This window comes from Chlamydotis macqueenii, chromosome 2 (assembly GCF_036417535.1).
Source record: "Chlamydotis macqueenii isolate bChlMac1 chromosome 2, bChlMac1.mat, whole genome shotgun sequence".
In the NCBI taxonomy this organism is placed as follows: domain Eukaryota; kingdom Metazoa; phylum Chordata; class Aves; order Otidiformes; family Otididae; genus Chlamydotis; species Chlamydotis macqueenii.
This window is the reverse complement of record NC_141557.1, coordinates 19,284,291-19,300,120: the sequence shown is the minus strand read 5'-3', so window position 1 is coordinate 19,300,120 and position 15,830 is coordinate 19,284,291. Positions and strand designations below refer to the sequence as shown.

The following is a 15,830-nucleotide window of genomic DNA, read 5'->3' as shown; positions in this document are numbered from 1 at the left end:
AAGTGTCTCCTGATGTTGACTGATGTTCCGAGGGACACACATTTGTGCCTATTCTTGTACCCTGAATCACATTCTTGTATCCTGAATCACAAAGCCCTGTTATAACAGTTACTTATACCTTCACTCACCTTGAGTGAAGGTATAAGTAATTTACAGATCAGGAAATCATTAACAAAGATAAAAGTTTTTTTTCAGAGTTACACTTCTTAAAATTCTACACGGCTTGAGGCGGAGAGGGGAAGGCGGGGGAAGGTATCTATCAAAGTCAGTGTAGAAATTCATTCGAAATCCCACAACTCTTCCATGCAGTCAAAACATACAGATGGAGACACAGTCTCCTATAACTGGCTGCTGCACTTCTAGTAAATTTGAGGTTTGTGTTCAGAGGTCATACTTCCTATAGTATAAGGGATGACATTTCAGGAGCTACAGTTCTAGTACATACTCATCACATAATTTGTTGCCATCCTTCTCCTGCTAGCCTGCTCACACTAAACTTTGAAAGTCTCAGAACAAAAAGTGTATTTTTTCTTGCATTACCTTCCTCCTTTCTTAAGCAGATCCACCAGTCATGCTGACACTGCTATACGGAAGACACTGAGTTATGAGGATGCGACAGGAATTGAAAGACTGTTTTGTGATGACTTCTCCAGCAATAGTCTAAATTAAAAGATACTAAGAGCCCTTCTTGGTAGCGAAGCTGCTGTGTCCTAACCAAAATGAGGTATATTCAGCATCTAATTAAGGCACAGGTCACTGCAATACCTGAATTTGTTTAATAGGAGGAGACACAGCTAGATGTCTTAAAGTTCATTCCAGCCCTAAGATAATAAATTTTCATGAAACAAACAACTCATGTTTTATAACATCAGGATTGGACACCAGAGACAAAAAAAAAAAACCAAAAAAAAACCACAACAGTATTTTAAAATTCTGGTTCTTGGCGAAGATAAAGCATATCTAAGAATTTTATGAATCTAGTAATACAAATGGGATGACATTAAATAAGGTGCATAATCTTTTCAATTTATACGTAAGCTGGAAGCTAATCAACTTGAATTGAAGTGATAGAAAAAGAGCCAGGTTTACTGGTAGAAGGGAGATTATAAACTTCCAGTGTTATTCAGAGATCAAAAAAGCAAAAGATACTACCAGATGGAGGAACTAAGGTCCATCAGTAATACAGAGATCCAAACAAACATGCTTTTTAGGCCAGCTTTTGTTTTGTTTAACCTAGAACGGTTTTCTGATCCTGTTCATACACCTACACCCAGCTAGACAAATATAACAGACTAACACATCACAGAAGGGAGACATGAGCACTCAGGTGTTAATTTATGAAAGTTTAGGCTGAAAGCTAGAGAATGCTTCAAACAAAGTGATTTTCAGCATGCTAAAAGGACCTGGAGAGAACTGGGTTCATGGAGGAAGAAAAAATCCTAATCAATTCTAATATGGAGCTTGTTCCATAGCAAGTTCCCATAAAAAAGTTAACATAAAAATATATTAACTATTTATTTGCAAAGCATCATCTCAAATAGCATTTTCTTTTTTTTTTTTTTTAAGAAGCTAAAGCCAAAAAGTAGTAAACCATCTGTCTCTAGTAATGCACACCTGAAAAAGGCCACTGCTCAGCAATTAATGTTTTCACACTTCAGGTTCTACCAGGCTTTGATTATAGATTTAATATGAAGCTTTCTTTCACCTATAACCATTAATACGACCAAATACATGCAGGAATGTTTCAAATACCTACCTACCTTACCATAAAGGAATCCAAATATTCCTTCTATGAAGTAGACAGTTTTCAAAAACATAAAAAATAACTCAAATGATGACATATTTTTATGTCTTTGAAATGAAATTGTTCTGTTTTATTTACACAAAGCCCAGCTAATTTTGTCTTTTTCTGTTTGTCATTACAGAAAAACATGGGGGGAAAAAGGTTATTTCTTGTTGCATTCTCAAAATCAAATCTACTTTTCCATCACACAAGCCAGAGGAAAAATGTCACAATTAAATGGTTCATAAATATAACACTAAAATTACTATTTAAGTCAATGTAATTGAACAGAAATTAAAATGTAGTTTTTAATTGCATATTACAACTTAAATGGTGGCACTTAGCAGAAAGTGTTAACTAATTTATTTTTTTAATTCTTAGCTGCTTCAAGGCAATTGTTTTAATGTAGAAAAAAAGTGAGAAGCTCTTCAATAAATTTGATTGTAGGACACTCAGGCATGCAGATCAAATAAACTATAGGTTGAATAGGTAATTAGGTTTGGCCTGTGATACATTAATGTGGAGACAAGTTCCCAAAGAAAAGGAATATTTTTTTGTTTGTTTGTTTAATTCTCTCTCAAAACATCGCTCTATTTGATTTTTTTAATGCAGTTTGGAAAGTATTTCCAGTTGATAGAGAACACCAAATTGTGAATCGTCTAGACTACATAGGTAAATTAATTCTTCAGGAAAATAATTTTGTAACTTTCATAAACTTCAATAAATAAGTGCATAGGGTATTAAGTTCTCAACAGACTGCAGGTGGCAACTTCTTTCACAATTACTCAATACATTAAAAATCTTTGGCCATGCTGTTAAATTCGCTAGAGAAGATGAGCCCAAAGGCATGCAGATACATTAAAGCATGTGATTAGTCTTTATTAGTAAGAAGTGTTTTTCCTTGCAAGGTTATTATTTGTCTCATGAAATACTAAGCAGACTAAGCAAGTGTCAAATATTTAACAGCATATATTGGGCTGTATACTCTTCTTTAATCCACTTCAGTTAACATGGCATGTTATGGGTATTTTGATAACATTAACATATGCTATTTAAAAACATGCAATACACTAAACCATCCTCAAACTCACAGACTGTGTCATAATGAAGAAGATATTACTACGCTGGTAACCCTGCTGACTGACTGCTCTGCAGTGCAGTCCTCTTCTGTCCTTTGTCAAGCATTTCTGTCTTGCTTCCTGGCACGCTTTATCATCAGATAAGACCTCTATCTCAATAACTTTTGTATTTTTTTTTAATCTTGGACTATTGCTGGCAAACTCTTTCCCCTACCTTAATTTACCTTAAATAGCTTATCTAAAATCAGGTGGTTTTTTTTTTTTTTTTGTCGCTTGCCTTCCTTCAGAATATAGTTTCAGCTATCTCCATCAGAATTATTTCAATACCACACTTAATGTCTAAATAACATTCTTCCTTCCACTATTTCACTGGCAATGCTATCTTGCTCTGCCAGTGATCAGTTACTCCCTAAAACAGCCCAGATATTCTGATATCTTCATTTTTACCTCGAATGTAGGAGGTACTCAGCATCCCCAAAATGCACAAACATACTGCACAACTACAGAGCAATTATCTCCACCAGTGATACTCAAATATTTCTTTTATACTAAGCATGGCTTATCAAGCTAGGTCTATCAGTACATCAAAACCCAAAGGAAAAATCCAGCACCGTTCTCCAAATGGACAAGATGTCCAGAGATCATGAAATTCTGCTAAGCAGAACACCAAAACTTAGAGATTTGGTTTCAGTATATAAATTCTCCTAGGTAGAGAACAAAAATAGAGACTGGTATCTAGCTTATAACTTACAGATATTTTGACGTGACTCAAGGTAGCTGTGAATTTTGGTTACAAAGGGGGGAAAAAAAGGAAAAAAAATCTACTATCCTACCAGAATATGTCTGCAATAATCAGAAACAATATGCACTTAGGACTGTAATTGGGCTACCTGGCAAATGTCATGAACATAGTCCATACTAAAGTAAATTATCAGGTTTTTTTTCCCAACAGTCCAGGTTGTCATGGAATAACATTGGGGGTGGGGGAAGTGGGGGTGGGGAAAGTGGGGGTGGAGAGGTCAAGTTTCTTAATTCATAAAATACAGATCTGTAATGGCAACCTCAAACAACTGCACTTCCAGAAGAACCCCCCAAAATATCAACATTGTTAATTAACATGAAATAGTATATGTGTAATTGAAAATAGTATATGTGTAATTGAAAATAAGGGCAACACTATTTAAACGGCTTAACACACAAACATTGAATCTGCCTGCCAAATTCCCAAACATAACCGCAAAGTCTGGGCTAATTAAAAAAAAAATAAAAATCAAAGTTACCTTTCACTTTTCTCTTACATACAGCTTTTCCTTCCTATAATTTGTGGCCATTTGAAAATGTACTATTAACGTCAGCGTCATTCTTCCTGTGCTCACTTTCTCATCACTGGGCAAGTCTTCCAAACAAGGACAATAAAGAAAAAACCCAAGGTAGCAAAATATTGCTGATACTGGTAGATAGCCAGTCAAGACCAGCATAATTTAAGAAAACAAACCAAACCAAACCACAAACACACATTAGAAGTTACTAACTTACTCCCTGTATTCTCTGCTGACATTATTTTCCTTATGGAGCTGTTCCAACCCAGATTTCCAATGTGAATTACAAGTATCACCTAGTAAATAGTAAAAATTGAAGTATTATGTTTTCTGTGTTTGTGTGTGTGTGTTTTAGGCACACAGTTTATCTCATTATTAAAAAGGGAACAGCACTAGGAGAACTCTGGATGGTCAGAATGCTGATGTTCCCTAAAGAAGTCTATGTAAAAACTCTGTTGCTATACAACCCATCAAATGTACTACTTTTGTAAGTAAATGCATGCTTACTTTGTCAAAGTCTGAGCGCTGCAGCAAAACACAGATTTTCCATAGTACTCAATGGTACTCATAGATTCCAATTCAAAGTATACTTAACTTCAAATACGGACACAACTCCTATTCATTTAAACAGAACGTAATTGCATGCTCAAGGGTTTAAGTACTAAAGGTGATCTTTTCAAGACTGCATCCTGCCTGTTTAAAACTACACAGAAAATGGCTAATAACTAGATTGAGATTCTCTGAAAATTCCTAAGTGGTAAAAAGCTTACGTCAGTAGTATTAAATCATTCCTTGGCAAGGCAGGATTTATCTTTACTGGGAAAACAAAAGCCAAACATCTCTCACATTGTTAAGTCTATTTTTAGTTGCTGGAGTTTACCCTAGATTATAATTTCTGTGCAATTTCTATAAATAAATTAGACCAAATCCCACTATACACATGGCCTCAGGAAGAAAGGGAAAGCAGCAGCACTGTGCAAGAAAGTAAGATGCTGAATCTAACCAGATTTTAATTGGTTTGTCTGGAAGATATAAAACCATAAATATTTATTTAAAATTATAAAGTAAAACTGGATTTATTTGAAGCTAACTTTATTCTCCAATTTAAAGATAGCTAAACCCATACCAAGAAAAGTAACTATTTTGCAACAGTTCACACTTTTCAAATTTATATTGTAAAGCTGAAAAGAGCAACAGTGAATTACACTACAGAAGTTCATGCCATAAACTGCAAATTCTTTCTAATTGTTAAGTCGTGGATCCTGTGAAAATCCCACTTTAGGGATATTTATTGTCCTTGCCTCTCATTTATTGGCAGAATTCCAAGGATACACTATGTCAAAGCTGGACTGCTCTCTGTCCCTTCTCTTGGATAGGCAGGAGCAAGAGGGGCAAGGTCATAGTGATTAACCAGCCTTCACATCATCTTCCAGCCTCTACCCCTTATATGTGCAACTACAGTCTCTTGCTTCTGCTTCTCTCCTCTTCCTTTCATAGTTGAGACAGGAGCGACTTTGTTTTGGGAGGTGACAGGGAGGGAGCACTGCTAAGGAAAATCAGTATTTCCACCACCCCCTGACTCCAATTGGGCTTAATCGTAGCAGTCCCATCGGGTGTTTTTCTACATCTCTCCCAGGCTGAGAGGAAGACAAAATCGGTGCAATGAAGATTAATATTTACAAAGGCACTGGACAGCTTCTTGTAAATTTATGTAAAATGGGTATCAGCTTCAGGACAGAAGAGACGCTCCCAATGAAGAGTCAGAATTTCAAGGGTTGACTGGGAAAGACTGAGTTCCTGTTTCTCCTCACAAGTACAAGGTTTCTCTTATGTTAACTACCGTGTCTTTCTGTGATAGACAACTATCATGTCAATCTCAGAAATTAAACAGGACTCAAGACCTGATGTAAATTAAGAAATCTAACCTGAGTTATAAAAGTTAATAGAAGCTATACAGCCCTAGTTTGGACTCAGGCAGGAGTCTAAATAGAGGTTAGAGTGCTGCCCGGTGCAGAAACAGAGCTGCGTTTTAAAAACCTTGTGTGTTTGTGCACACAGATTAACACTTTGCACAATTACTGGAGCTCTTGGGTAACTACCCAAGTAGTTGGGTAACTACCCAACTGACAGACTCAAAAAAATCTGAGGACTATATACAGAAAACACACATGTAAAATTAGTCAGACTGAATTATGGCAGCAAGTCACATCAATCACTTCTTCTGAATATAGGTTCAGTTGAAAAACTACTGAAAGCTAGAATTTGACACCACAGCATCTATAGTGTGGTGTTGAAATCAGTGTATTATTATTCTTGTCTGTACAAGAAAAGAACCAAATGCCACTATATTTAATTAGACAGAAAGTTTAAAAACTCAATCAAGATCAGGAAATACCAGGCAAATGTCAACTGTATGGCCTAATTCAATACATATGCATGGCTGATTTATTTATTTTTTTTAAACTAGTGTGTAAGCATTTATATAACATATTGTCACTATCTTTGGGAAATGTTCTTAGAGAAAATACATTATTTCAGCTGTTTGTTTCCTTTGCAATCTAGACTGCATTTTGGTTGTGCTGTGAAACATACTGTTTCCAAAAAATCTTTTCCCTGGCTGTCATATCAAATAATTTCTCTGTATCATCTAGATGCTTTTTAATATTCTCCTTGAAGGCTCATAGCATGACTTTCCTGCTTGCATAGATTACAGCACCTCTCCAACTAAACTAGTTCTAGCCAGCATGAGCACGGCACATTTGAGAGCACAATATTACTGAATTACATATTCTATAAACACACCATTACTTTCTATAAATACAAGAATAACTAAAGAAATAACGTTTCCCATGCTTTGTTAACCTATCGAACCTAACTAATAGGTCAAAGACAGAAAGGCAGAAAAGGAAATACATAAATTCCACACTCCTAAATAGCAGTTGTTCAGTTAGTGTTTATTCACAGTCTTTATATATTCCTGACCTATTCTAGGCAAAACTCCATAACTCTTGGTTCAATGCTTATTACTTCTGGCATTCTTCCCAGTCGTAAGAACTATTTTCTCTGAATCCATTGCTAGGAGAATGTATTTTCTTCATTTTGTATTTACAAATACAATTTGTTCTTTGATGTATATCTGCTATAATACCGAAAACACCAACTTGAGATGCTAGTCCAAGAATATATCATCAACATCATATAACTTTACTCTTCCTTAAGAAAAGCTGAGGATTTAAAGCACTGCATGTCTAATACTGCAGACAAAATTAGATTTCTGACCATAATGATTTGATATTCAAAGCTCAAAAGCAGAGAGGTTGTCTTCTAGGCTTAAAGTTGTTGGTTGTCTTCTCCAAGGAAAGCTCAATAATTAAAAATAATATTTTTTTTAAAAATCACATTTATTCTCTCCTTAAAGCTATTCAAGTCCAAAGTCTATGGAGTCTTAAATATTTAAGATAGAAGCCTGAAAAGAAGGTTGTTGTCTGCATTTAAACAAAGACGAACAAAAGAGTACATAAATCTATTGTTTCTAAACAATATTAAAAAACCCAAAACAATTGGCTAGAAATATGCTAAATACACTAATTTGCTAGAAATACACTGCCCTGGTTCAACAGTCACATAAAGAAACAAAAAGATTAGCCATAAAACCAACAAAAACATAGACTATTATGCACGATACTTGAATAATTCAAAGTTTTTCTAGTTTTCTTTTGTTCATTAGGCTGACTTACTTGGTGGCTAGCACAGACAAAGAGAAAGAGGAATAGAATCCCTTATACGTATGTATGGGACAAAAACATTAAACAAACATTTTACAATTACCAAGGTGCCTGTCTACTGTTTTGGTAAACCAAGTCCTGTTCCTACTTCACAAACACAGTATGTAACAAAAGGGTGCTTTCTCCACACTGTCTCAACTGTTATCATAAATAATTTATCATTCTGCTGCACAGAAGAAACACGTATACATTATTCTGTACCTGTTCACTGACCTCAGGTGGGAGCCCGAGTATATTATATAGGCAGACTTAAATACCTACTTTTAGAAGTATGTGTATAGGACAAAAGTAGCTTTTTCATTAATGCTAATAACTCTAACGTAAGTATGATAACTGTAGGAGTTACCTATAGGACATAAACTGTAGAGTCATTTTAAAATGCAAACCCCAATATTCTACTCAGGCTGAGTCTGCAGTATTTGCAGTGACAAAAAGCCTAACAAACTGCAAGAAAGCCTGGAGTCTTCTGGCTTAACACTTTCAGCACCGCTCTAATGTAGATTTTTAGGTAGGTTTTTTTGTTGTTGTTTTTGTTTGTTTGTTCGTTTTTAAACAAAGTATCTTTTCAGTGACACTACATTGCTTAAGAGTTTGGTAATAGAATACTGAGATTTTCACCTCAGGGTTACTAAATTCAATATGGCCCAGATCAATAGAGACTCAAAGTCATCACCATTTGATGAGAGTTTGGAGCTCAGGTTAAAATGTATTATGAGCTTAGACTAGCTCCTAGTGAATACCTTCATAACTGACACTAACAGGTATGGTTCTTGGCAGTCTCAATATAGAGCCTTAAATTCAGTGGGCACACAAAGTGATTTACTTTCTCGACCTACAGCAATCCCTCTGGGTCAGGGTCGAGGCACGCTAGCAGGACACCATGAGGAACCTCAGACTCCTAGCTGCTTACTTGTACCTGACCCAGGAAGAAGAGATTTAGAACACATACACATTTTTCAGATACCTTATTTGTTTCACTGCTTAGAAAAGGAAAATTAAGTTATTTCAAAAGTAGATGACCTCAGGTAGCACACTAAAACAGAATAAACCTTCCCCTCAAAGATCAATTTATTAAAACATCTGGTTTACACAGTACCTTAATCCTGCTAAGATACAAACTGCTTGCTTAAGGAATTAACATTTTTTAAAAGCCTGGAAACTGTATTCAGGTAATCCGTCATATGACGTCTGATTAAAACAAGCACCATGTTATTTGCTACTAAAGAAAAAGCATACTCAGATTTCAAAGCAGCACAGATGTAAGAAGATTCAAGGCAGAAGAGAGCAGGTGGCAGACTAGCTGGCAATTATGAAATGTGCAAGATTATAAGATGACTAACATTTAATTGTCAAAACTATACTTTTTAAACTAACAAAACAATAATTTAGCATTTGTATAGCATTTTGCCTTTTAATGTTACAAATCAGAGAGCTCTCCTTTGTATATTTAAAGTTATTTTATATTGTTGTTCCACAGCCAGCTTTCAAATAAAACCTTGCTGATTAAAAAGCTCACTTGGTTATCAATATCCTATCTATGGAACACGGTGCTTTGATGGCCCATGCTGAGAAAAATAAAAACACAAACTGCATTTTAACCGGAAAAGAGTTCAGTATAAGATGACCACAGCCTACAGTTCCACAACTGGAAAAAAATGGTAACCACTATGTTTCCAGCATCTACCAATAAATTGTGTAACAAATAATGCTTATGTATACTTTTGTTTCATGGTATTTTTAATAATCCTAATTTAAGGGTAAAAAGTAAAGTGTAGCAAATGCAGGAGAGTCACATTATCTAAACTGCCCAAGCTCTGTGCACAAAAATAGTTTTACTACCCCTGCTTCAGTAAAATCAAGCCAGGTGCTCCTGCAATATCAAAAACATCCAAATGCCAAGAAGTGCCACAGGATAACATGAAAAACAAAAATAATGAGAAACATGATTTTCTATCCATACATCTGGTCCAGCTGGAAGAGATCAGGCACTGTCTTTCTCCACCTTTATCTCCCCTTTACAGAGTAAGTAAATATCAAAAGGTCAAAAGTATTCACCCCTCATTGAGGTAGAACTTGGAACTCTATCTTCAGAGACAAATGAGTCAATGATATGGAACGAAGAGGAGATTCCAGTGGAAGATGATGAGCAATCTCTAAACCAAAAGGAATTATAATTCCGGTCCTGCTAAAGACAATGATAAGTCTCAAGGGCCAAGATTTTAATGCAACAGCATTATTCACAATGAACTCTCATGAAAACAACCTGTGTCACAAATCATGTAAAATTAAATCAGAACAAAAAATGAGAGAGAAATCCCACCAGGAGAGAAATTATTTGGCAATGGTTCATCAATAGAATGATTCCAGAAACAGTAAATACATACATTCTTGCATGAATATTTGCAGAAAGACAGAAAAAGATCAGATGTAGCAAAGCAAAGTTGCTCTTTCTTCTTCCAGCTCCACATAATAGGTTGCTTAACAGCAAAGGGTTAAATGGCTACAAAGTAATGCAATAGTGGCTAAACAACAGGCAGGCCACAAAATAATGCAACCTAGAAGGAGCTCACGGTAACATTCCTTCTAGATTTTCCTTAATTCCTAACAGGCATACACAGAACAATTTTTCCAGTCAATTTCTAGTGACAGATTAAAAAAAAAAAAAAAAAAAATCAGAAGCTCGAGCTAAGTAAATTAAGCTACGTATCTCCTCTTAACAACCTGGAAGATCTAATCTGGGAGTACAGACATTCAGTGACAAAACAAAAATAGTTTTAGAAACTAACTTTTTCAGGATTTGCTTTGAAGAGCTCAGATATCACTCTGAGAATGAGCTTTTAGTAATTCCTCTCAGCTTTGTAGTCATATGCAGTTTGCATGAATAGTGTAAACAGTGCTACATGAATATGCAATTTTGTGCTAGGTAAATATATGATTTCCTATAAAAAAAAAAAACCCTCAAGAATCTCATTACTTCAATTGCATGCTCTCAAGTACAATTGAGTCTACTCACTCTATTTTGAACAGATGGAGTTTAAGAAGATTGATGGTCAAAGAAAGGTTTCATAAATGGTCTAGGTAACACACTCTAGTTACGCATCTCCCCCAACATGTGTTCCCGAATCTGAATTTAAACATCCTGGCTGCAAATCCAATTCAATATTTCTCTCTCTAAATTTATGAAAAGTAGTAAGTAATGATAAATGATTATCATTTTACCTAAAACAGCCTGGAACGGATCGGAAAAAAATGATGCATTCAGTTATTCCCCAACAGCTTCCCTCTTCTGGTCTAAAACTCGATCTATTTAATCTTTCCTCATAAATATGACGTTCTAAATTTCTTTTTACTGCTGACCTAGTCCTCCTGTTCATTTTTCTTTCTTTTTGAAAAGTGTAATGATCAAAACTATACAAAAAGTCCTAAAAGGTGGATGGATCACTGCTGCAGAGAAATGCAGAAAAATTACCTCTTAGTTCTGTAATACTGAGTATCGTAGAATCATAGAATGGTTTGGGTTGAAGGGACCTTTAAAGGTGCTCTAGTCCAACCCCCCTGCAGTGAGCAGAGACACCTTCAACTAGATCGGGTTGCTCAGAGCCCTGTCCAGTCTGACCTTGAATGTCTCCAGTGATGGGGCATATAATATTATCTGAATATCTCCCAACAGCCAACTTTTAATATTCAATCAAGAGTAACAACATAGTAAGACAAGCCCCTTATGGACATAAACTTAGTGTGTTCTCAAACACAAGAGTAACTTTACTATGCTATAGGCACATTTTCAGCCAGTTATGTAACCTTGTGGGGGGTGGCGGGGGAGAATCAGAAAACACTCCTCTTTCTACATCCCTTGGTAGATCATATTTTACCTTGCCTAAGAAGGAAGCTGTTTTCTTCTCTATAGCCTGTTCCTCATCTACTTAAATGCTACGGAAACAGTAATCAATCATAAATTAATAACTTCCACATCATATTCAGACACTAGACTGAAAAAAACCAAATGTTTCTAAGCAATTATCTATAAAAATTAGTAGATCAATCCAAAACCACACTGGTACTCCAAATTGCATTTTATATTGTTTTCCATGTACTTCTACATGGCTTCTATTTAGTTTTGAACTGACAGTTAGGTCACTTAGTAGGGTGACAGTGGCAGACACTTTTTTTCTTCTTAAAAAGGACAATGTCTGCTCTTCAGTAGGGATGATACTTTAAATGAATTCTAGGGTGAGGACTAGCCTACAAAGTCTTATGAATTTGAGATTAAAACTTCACCTTCCCATTAGAGATGGTAATTCTCATTTCCAAGCAATTTTCATTAGCCTTTACTTTCAAGATCATCTTCAATAAACACTGAAGCAAATTATTTGTTTCATTCCAAAGCTATACCTAGATCACTATTAATCTTAATTCCAGCCTCTCTGCAGAATTCCTCTTTACATCAACATATCTTTTTCTTCTATTCAGTTACAATATTCAACAGCTTAACTTTTTTTCAAATTGCACTTTATTTCTATGCCTGCTGACTTATCAGACATATTGAAAAGACCAGCAAAAACTTATTATTTTCTCGGCTACCGAAAAAAAAGTGCTTGGGTTTTTTGTTTGTTTGTTTGGTTTTTTGGGTTTGTTTTTTTTTTTTTTGGAAGCCCAGGACACTGGCCTCTGAAACCAACAATTTTAAATCCAGACTCTTAACAGAAACATAAATATCCTTTTTAATTTTGCAAATACAGAATTCTAGTTATCATCAATAATTAGTAATATTTATTTTACAAAGAAAACGGTAATTTTATTTTTCTGCAGTGCAGAAGCCACACTCTTGCTCTACAATAAAATTTAGAGCTCTTACGTAAGCTTAATGAAACAAGGGTGAGTCAGATACTTCTGAAAGGCATTATCTTCTCTATGTTGGCAAATCTACTTTATAGAGCTATTTAGTCAATGATAATGTTACTTCCTAGATTAATATCCATCAGAAAAATATCCAGATTCCTGCTGAAGATGGAACAATAAAAATCTTAGTTTTTCTTTTGTACAGCTTTGATGCATCTAAATTAAAAACCTTACACTTCCAAATTCACTCTTCCAAAGAGTGCAAATGCAGTCTTCCAAGCTGGAAGAAGCATTACTAAACAGTTCAGAGGATTGTAACCTGTGAGTCATTAAAAAACAGCTTTAAAAAAACAAAAAAAAACCAAAAAAACCAAAAAGCCAAACCTCATCAACACCACCAACCCAAAATGAAAGGAACCTAAGCATTCAAAAATCAGAATGTCTTAAAAAAAAAAAAAAAAATCATAGGGACTGACTTCAACCTAACAACTGAACATAATCTAAATTTTCATCAAACTGAGCACTCTGCGTAGTACAGAACTTCCAAAACACTAGTCCATGGATTACAGGCACCTCCTAAAACACAAATGTCAACAGTGCAAAGCAGTTCATGAACAATATGAAATTTATCGTAATCATCTACACTCAGGATACCAACATCGGGAACAGCAACTCCACTTCCTTATTTCTAGATGGATGACATAACAACATACTTTTTTAGTAAGCTACTTTGAATTTTCCACATGGATAACTGTTTTCAAGCCTAGTTGACTTTACCTAGTCCACACCCCTGAGCTATGATAAAAAAAAAAAAAAAACCAACCCAACAAAAAAAGCTAACAAGCTTTCTCATGAGTGAGGCATGACAATTCCAAGAAAACACCTGATGGCAAAATAATTTATGAAAGAGTAACTTTTTCTTAAGACAAGCAGAACCAAGAGGTGAATGTTACACCCCACTTGCATGTCCATGCAAGAAGCAGAAGACTGAGGTAGAAGAGGGATGCTGTCCCAGTTAACATCTATGATATGTAGTGGAGGAAAACACATCTTTCTAAAAAGGAAAATGTGTCAAATGACAGTTAGGAACAATTCACTTGTGGTAAAGCCATTTTACCAGTGAACTTATTACAAATCATTCTCACATTCTCATATTGACATACAAATGGATCCTACAAGTTAATAGAGCCAGCAACGTATGTTCTCCATTTCTCTGTAGAGTTTATGAACCTGTTCCTCTCCACTACTCTATTAAGTGTCGATAATGCATTGCGGTAACATATTAGCTGTCAAGGAAAGGAAGCACATCTCATCATGGTTTGTTCAGGTCAAACACTTTACCCCGACAGTATACCTTCAAATTACCTGCTCGTCCCAAAAATTTTAACCTCATTTGTAACAGAATATAATTAAAAAAATAAACTTATGAATCAAAGTGATGAGATGCAATATTGAACCTCTAGGCATAAGCACAGAAAAAACAAGTTATCTTTTAATAACAGTTCTTTGATATGTTTTGATTTCTGTAACTCCTGTTTCTGGGAAGACATACCTAAAACTTTTTCTCTTAGCAGTGACTCGGAAGACATAACTTCTATATAATCAGTATAGGAGGTGCAAAATTATAGATGGAATAGGCCTAGTCTTACTAAATTTCTTCATTTTAATGGAAATTCAAAGAAAGACTTGACTTCCATCAGAGGCGAAGATGCATTTGAGGATTCAGATAGTCAAGCATGCAACCAACCCAAGCTACTGTAAACAAACATACATCTTTTCTCCTTTAAGCATGTGCCCACACAGCCTGGTAAGCAAACTGGTTCACAGAGATGCAACTAATAGGAATCCAATCCACAGGCACTTCTTGAGTCAAGGTAAACAAAGCAATGATTGCACATGTGCTCTTAACTCCCAGGAAACATCTACAGAATTAAGGACCTGAGTTCTTACTTTTTCTAAGTGCGTGAAAATATGCTCCACTGTTTAAGGATTCAGAGTGTAAATCCCTTACACAGAAGTCAAAAGCTAAGCATATCTGCAAAACAGATTTGTTACAGAAATACAGAAGTAAACATAATGCAGATGCACTAAATAATACAGAAAGAGAAGAGTAACAGCAAGAGAAAATTGGCAACTGGGAAGTCGTGAAGCTTAGAAATCCAATAGTGGTAGATGATTACACAGGTTATGCAAAATTCAAATTCTTTCAGTAAAAATTTTAGGTCTGGCTAAAAATGGGATGGAGGCTTGAAAACAACTGAGTAAGCAAATCTGCAGCACAGAAGAATCAAACAAAATGACAGTACGAACTTCTTTCACTGTTTTGATGCTGAAGTCAATGCGTTGCCCTAACTCCACTCCAAAACCATAATTCCTCTCATCTCAGGCTTCCAGACAAGGTAGATTTTCAAGTAAGGAGACCAATTTATAATATTTCTTCTGTCACCTGCGCATCTCAGTTCTAAGTTGAAAACTATACGTTTTCAAGCCAGTATGTTTTAATACAATTTACCAGAAGATAATTACACTAAGAACCCCTGTCTCTGCTAAGAACCCCCTCTTCTGCTAAGAACCCCTGTCTCTAAGGAGCAAGAACCTTAACAATAGGCCTAAGTTGAATTGTTAAAACTTTTTCATAAGTCAGATGAAATGCACAAAGTACATAAGCAGTTCCATAATCAAAAGATGCTACACTTGGATATTAAGAAGTAATCTTTTTTTTTTTTTTTTTTAAATAGAGAGGAATCTATTCTTCCAAGCAAAATGTCATTAACTGCAATTACAAGAACAAACCAAGCCTCATATAACTTGACAGCATTATGTTCTACTAATTTCTAGTGAACAAGAGTAGTATTTATATTAGAAAACATAGAGAGCTTTCATATATTTTAATCAATGACATCCTATTATAACAACATTTCCAGTATCATTACACAAATTACACTGAATATTGACATCATCTTTCTCATTTTTTCTCTGCCAGACAACTAATACTTCTCTTGACTTCAACAGTATATGAATATTG

The 15,830-nt window shown here is 35.3% G+C and overlaps 1 protein-coding gene across 2 annotated transcripts in view; it reads right to left on the bottom strand.

Moving 5' to 3' along the window:
- DNAJC1 (DnaJ heat shock protein family (Hsp40) member C1) overlaps positions 1 to 15,830 on the bottom strand; it is a 109,441-nt gene that overhangs the window by 24,556 nt on the left and 69,055 nt on the right. The gene's annotated exons all lie outside the window — the stretch shown is intronic.